Consider the following 10,895-nt stretch of genomic DNA (forward strand, 5'->3'; position numbering starts at 1 on the left):
GAAGACGAAAACTAAGGACACTTAATCTATAATTTTATTTTATTTTAGCTAGTTTTAACAACAACAAAAAACACACACACATTAAAGTTTTAGTTAGTTGTCATTTTTATTTTTATTTCAATTAACGGCAATGTTTTTTCCCACCTAGTTTTCGTTTGTTTTCGTTAACGATTATAACCGTGGTCCCAATCCTTGACACGTCTCTAAATTATGGACAGCAGAACACTGACCTCTCTCTTTATTTGGGAGGTGAAGTTGAGGTGTTCCATCTGAGGCCTATGATCAGGCCAAATGGATACAGCGAGTTTAATACGTCCTCCTTTTCAACTGTGAACGTACATAAAAAAATACCAATTCTATTTTCTACCCCTTTCCCCTTAAAACGGAGAAAAGAGGAAGGGATGAAGATATTCCCTTAAAGAATAGCATTGCACAGCAAGCTGTTTTGACTTTTAATAATTCCTCAAATATACATCTTTAACATGAAAAATAATAGTTTTTACTAGTTTTACAATTTAAGTCATGATTCAGTTTTTTTACTTGTTAAAATTAAGGTTGTTGTAAAGCCATTGACCACAGAGGAGATGATCGTCGAAGGAATCAGTAATGATGAAAACGGAGATGGATTGGTGCTCTTATCAGAGACTTTCGTGGAGCGTGTCGTCTCTGCTGATGTGTTATAATAAAATTAGATTGTACTAAAAATCTATTCTAACAAGATTTTGTTTTCAGAAGGGTTTCTGACTGGAAAAAAGTATTTTCTGAAGTATTTTTTTTAATAAATTTCAAATTGCAATCAACATTTGATTTCAATATAATAAAATTTCAATATAATAAAACTTATTCTGAAAGGATTTGGTCTGAGAAAAGACTGGAAAAAATATTCATCAGCTATATCGTGTCTTGTAACTGAAAAACATCATTAATGTTGATTATTAATTGTAATATTGTAATTATGATGATTAATGTTAATTAAAAGAAAATATTCTGTTTTGTGTGTGTGTGTGGGGGGGGGGGGGTTATTGTATGCCACACAGTCAACCGTTTATGAATTAGTTAATTGCATTTTAATGCATTGGAAGATCAAGACATTGTTATTTTAGTAGCATGAAAAACAAAAACGATTATGAACTAGATAAAAAATATAGTCGAGACAAACTTTAAGTTGGCTTGAGAAAGCCGGACCGGAAAGTTTGAAGAAGTTTGAAGCTTAAAGTAGTTTGACGTCTAAATTAGTTTAAAGTTTAGTTAAATTAGTTTGAAATAGATGGATAGATGAGTTTAAATGAGTCACTATGGGTTAGAAATAGTATAGAACTCTAGTACATTTAAAGTTTATAAGTTTAAATCAGTCTTAGAGTTCAGAGTTGATTAATTTATGAGTTTAAGAGTTCATCATTTATTCATGAGTTTATATGTGTTTGAGTTTTAAAAGTAGTTTAAAGTTTAAATTAGTTAGAAGTTTAAAGTAGTTTAAAGTTTGATGGATGGATAGATAGATGGAGCATAAGTCATAATTTTTATAGCAACAAGAAAATTATATTTTAAGAACAGCTAATGTGGTGATCAACACGTGTTGTCACAGTAACCAGGTGAAGGAAATGAGCAAATTCAATTGCTAAATTCCCTGCTTCTTAAACTTCAAGGTTTAAAAAAATCCCCCTTTAAAATCAACTTTGTATTTTAATGACAAAGTGCATTTCTGATAAATGTGACGGTTCTTATGTACCAGAAAATGTTGAGCATGTTATTTTGTGGTGTAATAAATAAATAGTGCTGAGAGGATCAGTTGACATGACAGTATACGGACTAAAGCGTGGATGGAAATGTGAAATGTGAAAATAAAGGAAAGTGTTCAGGCATTGCAGGTAAATATGCTCACATACAAGATTACTTTTTATACTTTTTTTGTTTTTCAATGTTGAGCACCTATCACACAAGTCTCTGTTGACCTCATAATGCAGTAACCAATCAGATGAGTTACCGATGAAGAAACAAACTACGGGTTATTTTAGCTGCGTTCAGGTAATGTGCTGTTCACCTCCGTCAGTCATGACTCTGACTGGATTCGGCCAAATCACTCGAGGAAAAGTGTAGATACGATGCAAGATAATAATTTATAATCCTTTTTGGGGTTTTTTATGCTATGTCTTGTTTTTCTAATGTGTTAAAAGAAATTAACTGATTCCTAAGTGGTTCTTGTCATACAGGTATTACATTTTCCCCCTCACATAAAAAATGTTTAATATTCTTTTAATCGACACTATTCATTATAACAATATAAAGAGCAATAATCAGCAGAATTTTTTTTTTTTTTTCAGTTATTAGTAAAATAAATTGCTATCATAACAGTTTCAACCTTTCTGGGCATGCTGTGTTAAATGTATGCATCATCTTTTGTGTCAGATTAGTTTAATCAGTCATTTAAATTAGAGTAACAAGACACAATAGAGCTGATGAATTCAGTATAAAAATAATTTTTCCAATGCTCACTTGGAGTGAATAATAACTTAATTAATAGCCTACCTATTAAGAATTCATTAACAATGCTTTGTTTTTAAACATAACGTTAAATCTATAAATATAAATAATTAAAACTGTATGTTAAATGTGAAATTAAAACTGCCACTAGGTGGAAGCAATTCATTTTTATTGAGCGAGTCACTGAGATTAAACAGATTAATTCAAACGGCTTATTTATTCATGAACGAAGTCACTGATTTGTTCATCGACCAATTCATCTTAAAACCTGAATGATTCATCCAATAAGAAACTATGTGTAGCACAGAAGTTAAACGGTGCTGTCGCTTGTTTGGAATTATTTTCATTTACAAAATATAAGCAAAAATGGATAACCCTGTGTCTATAAACTATAGAACTGTTGTATAAAATCAATATCACATTTGTAATTATGCTGGTTTTTGGAAGAAAAACGCTACTCTTCGAGATGATAATAGATAAATTCATCGATGTTAAATTATATAAATGAAGTTTGCCTCTAATGTTGAATTTTAGGGGCATTCATTCTCGACTAAATCACATAGTGAATGCGTGCACTAAAAGTAACTTTTGGAGCAATGTTGCTGAGAAATGGGCAACAAATTTGGATCATTTAGATCGGTCGTGGGCCTGTCTCTCACCTGGTTACACGTTGACAGCAACACTGTCCAGAAACATTTTATTCATTCATTTATTGAAACACTACGTTATTATTATATAAATATGTATTATATTATCAAAAAATATTAAGTATTGTCAGGCTTTTAATTTGTGCTTAGTTGATAAAACAACAGAGCTGTAAACATTTGGGTTTTTGAACTTCCACTGTTTGAACATTCCTGATGCTTCGAATCTTTTCCTGAAACAATCAGAGAACACCTCATGCATAAAAATTGAAAAACCCCATAAAAACAAACAAACTGTAATTTAATGGGGTGAATGCAAAGAAGCACAAAACATGATAATCGAACAAACAGTCTTTAATAATATGTTAAGTACGCAGAACATTTAGAAATAGAAAACAATCAGAACTTAAGAAAACAAAACCTAATCAAAATCAAAATAAAAGTCAATGATCATGACACAAACACATTTTAAGCCTCAGTGTTTTCAACATCTAGGGATTCTGTGGCTTCTGCGGCCTCGATAAGGTCCAGGGATTCCTCGGCTGTATCCAGGGATTTTTGGCCTCAAGTTTCAGCACACGATGATGAATATGCTGGACTTTTAATGTGATTGGCAGCTGCTGTACCAAGTCATGTATATTGTCATGGCTCAGTACAGTGTAGTGTTTTAATTCACTGTCCAACAGGATGAGCATATCATTATCATCCTCGGACACTTTGGTAATTGTCAGCACTGCTTCAAGGATCTGGCGCTCTGCGATCTGGTGTAAAATAAATAAGAAACACCCACACATAGGGTTAAGATTAGTGTTACAGTTAGATTATTATAAACAGTAAAAAGTTGTTGATTATGATTCACAAGATTTCAATGCTTGCAGTTTTAATTATTTGTTCTTATTTTTTATTAATGACTGTTTACTTGTCTTTGATAACCTTTCAAATTTACATTTGTTTACCTTGACAGTCGTATAGTTGGAGGAGTCAAATTTGCCTCCTCCGCTGGGCAGAAGTTTTGCCCTTAGGTGGCTTACCTCCACCTTATCCCGACGTACAGGTCCATCAACGCCTCTTCTCTCCACAAAGTTACCTCCAGAAGTTTTGTTCCAGACCTCAAAGAAAGGTCCAGGAGGGGATACTGGGCCCGAGTCATCCTGGCCACTTCCAAATGGAAAATAAAACAGCCCAGTGTCACAGATGAGTGTTTCTCAGTCCTGGTCCAGGTATCCACAACACTGAATATTTTCTATGTATTCCCAATCAAAGTTAATTCACCTAAATGTGTATCTCAGATAAGAGTGTTAGGGTTCTCTAGGACTGTGATTGAGAAACACAATTATAATAGCTTACATTTGCTTAGGTTAAGTAAACCAGGATATTGTACTAGATATTCAACTGTGCTTTTAAATTCACTCACTTTCTCAATATTTCCCCACAGACTCAGGTACCCAGGGCTTTTGAAGATCTCCTGTTCTTCCCATGATACAAATGGTGAAGGAGGATAGAGGACCTCTTTAGCAGCTCTCTCTGCCTCCTCGGTTTATGGCCAATGGGGAGGTTTTACATTTCCTGCTTGACACGTTTAAAAAAATACACTGTCGGCCATATTGTTTTGAGAGGGTAACATTTTTTGTGTGATATATGACCCACCCTCTTCAAACTCTGGGTCACTTCCATTTTTTATTGAGGTGTACCATGTCTGTCCATCAGTTAGGGCTGACAGTGTGATCACCTTGTTTGCTCCAACATCAGTTATATTGTCTTTAGTAACGAGATTTAAACCAATAAATGCATGATGATTTGTTTTGTTGCATTAATTTATTCATCAATAGCATACATAAGTGTATTGCCTTTTGCAATGTTATATCTTATGTATATGTGAATTGCATTCATGTGTTCATTACATATGAGTTATCACACGCATGTACGCAAGGGTTGTTTCTCATTTATGTACACATACTCATGGATTTGTGTATGTGTAATCAAATGATTTTCCTCTTTCTGTTACTTGCATATCTGGATTATTTCTGTGTATGTCATTTTACCATGTATTTTGGGATTGCAGTGTAGATTTATACATTTGTTTTGTAGTGTAGCCTCCAGTGGTGAAGAATGACCACCAGCAATCAGGATACTTGCTCAGCATCCACCACCAGCAGACCTCAGACCTCCATGACCCCCCACACACTCTGCAGTTGATTCAGTGAGGCCAAAAACATGCAGTAAGCAATATAGAGGGAGGTCTCGTTCTGTCAAGGGGACAAAAAGGCCAGTCAATGTGATGTAAGAAAGCAGTGGCACAGAAAGGTTGTATGATTGCAGTGAGGAGGTTGAGGCTCCAGCGTTACCAAAACGAATCCCGGGACCACAACTTGTAATGGACAGGATATATTCTCCTCTGCAGCTATTTCAGCTCTTCTTCACCATCTCTGCAGTGGACACTATCATGAAGAACATGAACTCCTTTGCAAGAATGAGATCAGAGGCTGGGAAACGTTTTGTCTGGTAGCCTCTGAAAGTGCAGGAATTGTAATCATACATTGAACTTGTGATCTACATGGGGCTCCTTGGTGCCCAAAACATCATTGATTACTGGTCTGGCAAAGAAATTTACTGCTTGCCCTTCCCAAAATCTGTCATGTCCAGGTCCAGATTTCAGGCCATTTCCAGGAACTTCCATCTTTGTGATCCTGAGGACGATCTAGAAAATGCAAGAAAAAGGGGAACTCCAGCCTACGACAAACATTTCTAAATCAAGCCCCTGTAAACTAATATAGTCACAGCATGCAAAACTTATTTCCACCCAGACAGGCAGCTGGCAGTGGACGAAAGGATGGTGGCTTCAAAGACACGAGTCAGAGTCAAGCAGTACATAAAAGATAAGCCGACAAAGTGGGGCTACAAACTCTTTGTGCTTGCAGATTCTGCATGTGGCTACACATGGGACTTCTGTTTATGAAGGCAAATCATCCCTGGCCACTGGAAAAGGGCTCAGTTATGATTCTGTTACGCAGCTCTTGGATTTGTCTCTTCTTGGTGGTGGTTACCAGTTGTTTCTGGACATCTTCTACACAAGCCCATGCCTTTTCATGGACTTGCTGGCAAAGAAGACCCTGGCGTGTGGCACAGCACGCACTAATTGCAAAGGCTTTCTGAAAATGAAAGCAAATGACCCAAGAGGAACCATAAGATGGCTTCGATATGGGAAGCTTCTTTTTCACAAGTGGATGGACACGCGTGAAGTTACAATGTGCTCAACCGTTCACAAGGCTTATGGCTGTGAGACAGTCCTTCAGCGTGTCAAAAATCCAGATGCCAGTTGGGAAATGAGGAGAATCCCGATTCCAGTCGCAGTGAAAGAGTACAAGAAGTACATGGGAGGTGTGGATCTTTCAGATGCCCTAATTGGGTATTATAATGTGCTCCACAAAACCACTAAATGGTATAAGATTTTTTCTTTTTCCATTTTGTTGATATTGCAGTGGTGACCAGTTTCATTCTCCACCCTTCATCTCTCCAGAGTTCAGAACAAAAGTCCTCTCAGCCAGAAAGTATTTTGAGAGAAACCTGTATCTGAGCTGGCTGCAGTTTGCAGCACCTCAGCTGCCCAAGACCCGCCTGGCCCCAGAGCCACCGGTATCCACATCGCATGCCACCTGCATCCACATCCCATGCCCCAGAGCCACCTGCATCTGCCACAACAGCAGAAGAGCCATGTTGTCCAGAGTACTTTGGGTCAGATACCAGGAGTGCGAGGAGAGTTTGATAAAACATTAAAATGATAAAAAAATGATAAAACATTGATAAAAATTAAGATAAAATGTATAAAAAAACGAGTATCTTTTAAAAAGAGTTTTCCATAAATAACTTCTGTATGACCTGGAAATAAAATTAGAAAAAAAGTGTCTAATGTGATTGGCATAACAGATTTGATTTCGGGTGCGGGTCGGGTGTCGGTTCTATTTTAGGCGGGTAATTTGTGCTGCTGTCGAAAAACGGGTTCTGATGCGGTTTTAAGCACTGCGGGTACGGGCGGGTGCGGATTTACAAAATCGGACCCGTGCAGCTCTCTGCCGTGAGACCTCCGTTTATCTTTGGAACACAGTCTTAAAGGGGCAGGGTCCCCGCGGGTCCTTAAAAAGTCTTGAAATGTCTTAAATACAATTTTCGATTTTTAAGGTCTGAAAATGTCTTGAATCCTGGAATTTTCCATATGAATGTCTTAAATTTCATGTGGGGTCTTAAATTTCATGTCCGACTCGTCATTTTTATTTATTTTTTCAACCGCAATTTGACCAGCACAACATTTGGGGGCAGCACTTCGTGGGTGCAACCTGCATCATACCATATGTCACATACGAGTAAGTGATTGATGAACGCGTATCGCTGATGGTTCGCCACCACGGCATTTTGCGAAATCGCAAGCATGGGCAAAGACGATAAAGCTGTGGACAAGACCATGATTGTCAGGTCTCGCTATCTTGGTTCTCAGTTTTTGAGCACCTCAATGGCAGAAGACTTGCTGGAGCACTTTAAGGTAAGACTCTAAAAGTAACATTTAAAATGATTTGAATATGTTAAAATGTGTTTTTGTTTCCTAATGAATATTTGGGACAAAAATATCGATGCGTCCCAATTCTTGGATTGATTTAAAAAAAAAATTTGAATGCGTTGCAAATTGATTATGAGCTTAGTTTTTGCAGATGGCGCTCTAGGCTAGTTTTTAACCGAACACTCAAATGCTCACGACGAAGAGCGCTCGTGCGTTCTGCTGAGTCTGAGAATGTAATTGATATATTGCTTTTATGATGCAAGATTAATGTAAACGCCCCACTGCAAACACCCTTGTACTTCGCTTCAACCTTTTCGAACTTTATTAATTATTATTTTATAGAGGTCGGGATCGTTGCGTCACGTCGCAATGCATTGTGGGAATCACGGTACAGAAGTAGATGTACTGTATAGTAGGCATTAGGTAACGTTGGTCATTTGGTCATTAATTTTGAGTATTTTTTGGAAAATGGTTCATTATTGCTGTATTGTGAACTGCTGTAATCGGTTTCATGATCGACAGGGCAAACGCCTCGTGAATCATATTAGTTTTCAACATTTTCCTACTTGGAAAAAAAACACAAGGTGTCTGAAATCACCAAGAGGCGTCAGATGGCTTGGGTCGCCACTGTACGGAGGGAAACCATCACCTTCGATAATATTATAATACATAGTTATGGTGAGACATGTTGTGTATGGTCTCTCTCTCTCTCTCACATACACACACACAAACTCAGACACAAACACATTACGTTTTCTCTAGTTTTTGGCCAGTAAGGGAGTCAGTTTAGTGTCTGTATTTTTTGTTTAAACATTTTCTTTTGACCCAATCCTGAACTTAATTTGCTTTTTGATATTTTTGTGCTGACTGTATTTAACAAATTTGAACAACTTGTTTAAAAAAAAAAAAAAAAAACTGGAACGAACTTCAAAATAGGAAGTTAAGCGTCTTGTTTTGGTGAATGGTGGGTTGTGTCTGAGGTGAATGTTCGTCAATATTATACCGGATTACAGAACTACCGGAGGAAAACAGTGGATTTTTGCAAGTATGATAGGTGAGTAATTACTCCTGAAGTGTAACAAACCCGCATAGACAAGCTTCATAGCTCGCAGAATCTGATAAGTGTGTGTGTGTGTGTGTGTCACCACTGATGCTCGGTTAATGTTAACATTTCCTTAGTGAAAAAGATTGTTTTCTCCACGTTTAATTTGCAGATCCATTTATGATCTGCAGGTGAGCCTCCAGTGACTTTTTAAAAAGTGAAAGTGACATTTTTAAATTGATCGGAGGTGTAAGCGCTCACTCCACAGACCAGGATAAATTATCAGGGAAACTGAGGCTTGGTAAACTTTCATGTGTTCATAGGGATCGATTCCGCCTACAACCTCTTTTTTTTTAATTAGCGTTGTTTGGCTTCATTATTAAGTTTGTCCGTATAGGTATAGGCAACTTTTTTTGTCACGTTCTATAACTTTTTCTGGAGACTGGCTATTATCTTATTACAAACCTGCTTTGCGATGCCTCTAAAATGGCCGCCGTTACCCACAATGCACCATTCCATGACGTCTACGCCCGAGCTCTATAGTAGGTTCAAGTGGTGTGTGTAAGGCATCTAAAGCACGCAGTGGCATCTGCTGTTAAAAACTAAACTAAGAATCGATTCGAGAGAGAATCGCAATGCATTCAGAAAAATTGGAATCGATCCAGAATAATTTCTCGATTCAAAATGCATCGATATATTGTCCCATCCAATCAGTTAAAAAAATGTTGTGGGTGGGTGACATCTAGGCATAGGACTACTGCATTATGGATGGAAGGCAGTGCTGTAAATAACTTTATTGTATAAAGCATTCAATATGCATTATGCTTCTTGCATATTTTTTATGTGAAAAGTAAAATTTAATTGAATTAAATAATGTAGCCCAGTTCATAATTAGACTCCAAATATCTGTTTTGTGCTTCTCAATATTAGGTTAACAACGTTGACACTGAACCCTATCACATAGGCCCAATTCGTGGGCATTCACTATTATGGCTTAACTTGTTTCTCAAACATTTTTTTCTTTCAAATCAAGGACCACTTAGCCAATAAAAAAAAAGAAAAGAAAAACTTGACATATTTGGCTTAATGAGCATCCCTAATGCATGTACAAATGCAGGCCATTTTAGTCTTCTGAAACCATGGCTAACTTCACCTGCTAATAATGTGCATGATTAGAAAACAAGTCATGAGAAGTGAATTGGAAATGTACAACGGTGTCACAGTCCATGTCAGTCATTTTTGGTTGATGACTTTTGCTCACAGACCTCTTTGGTAATCTGGCATACCTCCAGTGGTCCCCAGACCACAGTTTGAGAATCACTACTTTAGACAAACCATCTAATCTGAGTGAACATGAATGAAAATGTTATCATTCTTGAGGTGGACTTTGTTTTGATTTTATTTTTTTATAATTTCAGGAGGGCACCAAGGAACTTAATTTAAGGAACATGCTTTCTGTGTCAATGGATGGACCCACAGTAAATTGGAAAGTCATGGATCTCCTACAACTGGAACATGCAATAAATTTCTGATCCTGATCTTTCCTACAATTGTCTGTCATTCATTAGGTCTATGCATAGATTATTGTATGTGCTTGCATTTATCTGTGTCTGAAATGACATAGAAAACACTAATCAGACCCTGAACAACATTTTCTTGGGGGAGAACCCCCAAACCCAGCTCAAGGCTATTAGGCAGCAACATTTAACCATAATTTAGATCAAGTATGATGAAATGGGCTTTTGTAATGTCCTGGGGCTGTCTTCCATGTCTTTTTCAAAGTGCTATGAGGGGCCAGTATTTAGAAATTACCTGAAGTACCTTAAAGGCTGATAGTTTAAACATAGTCAACCATGTCAGGGTTGTAAGGTCAATCAGCACTTGGTATAAAAGTTTTTGTGACCCTTTGACCTGTCTTGAGCGTGGCTGTGGTGAGTTGTGCCACACTAATGCTTCGCCACATCAATCTGTGTTGTCGGACTGAACATTTTCCTGTATTTTTGTTTAGATAAAGTCTTAAATTTTCCCTTTAGAGGACTTAAAAAGGTCTTAAAAGTCATTAAATTTGCTGTTAAAAAATGTGAAGATACCCTGTTACCGTGAGGAAAAAAACATCATCCAAAACAAACCATGGCTAACAGTCAGATTCAGCTGTTTATTTATGATCCAGAATCAGATC

At 37.1% G+C, this 10,895-nt stretch overlaps 1 long non-coding RNA gene across 1 annotated transcript; it reads left to right on the forward strand.

The window, feature by feature from the left end:
* Positions 1-7,002: 7,002 nt before the first annotated feature.
* Positions 7,003-10,263, forward strand: LOC113047092 (uncharacterized). The gene is made up of 2 exons (XR_003276207.1): positions 7,003-7,659; positions 10,135-10,263. It is a non-coding gene; the product is annotated as an uncharacterized LOC113047092 (long non-coding RNA).
* Positions 10,264-10,895: the final 632 nt, after the last annotated feature.

This window comes from Carassius auratus, chromosome 28 (assembly GCF_003368295.1).
Source record: "Carassius auratus strain Wakin chromosome 28, ASM336829v1, whole genome shotgun sequence".
Classification (NCBI taxonomy): domain Eukaryota; kingdom Metazoa; phylum Chordata; class Actinopteri; order Cypriniformes; family Cyprinidae; genus Carassius; species Carassius auratus.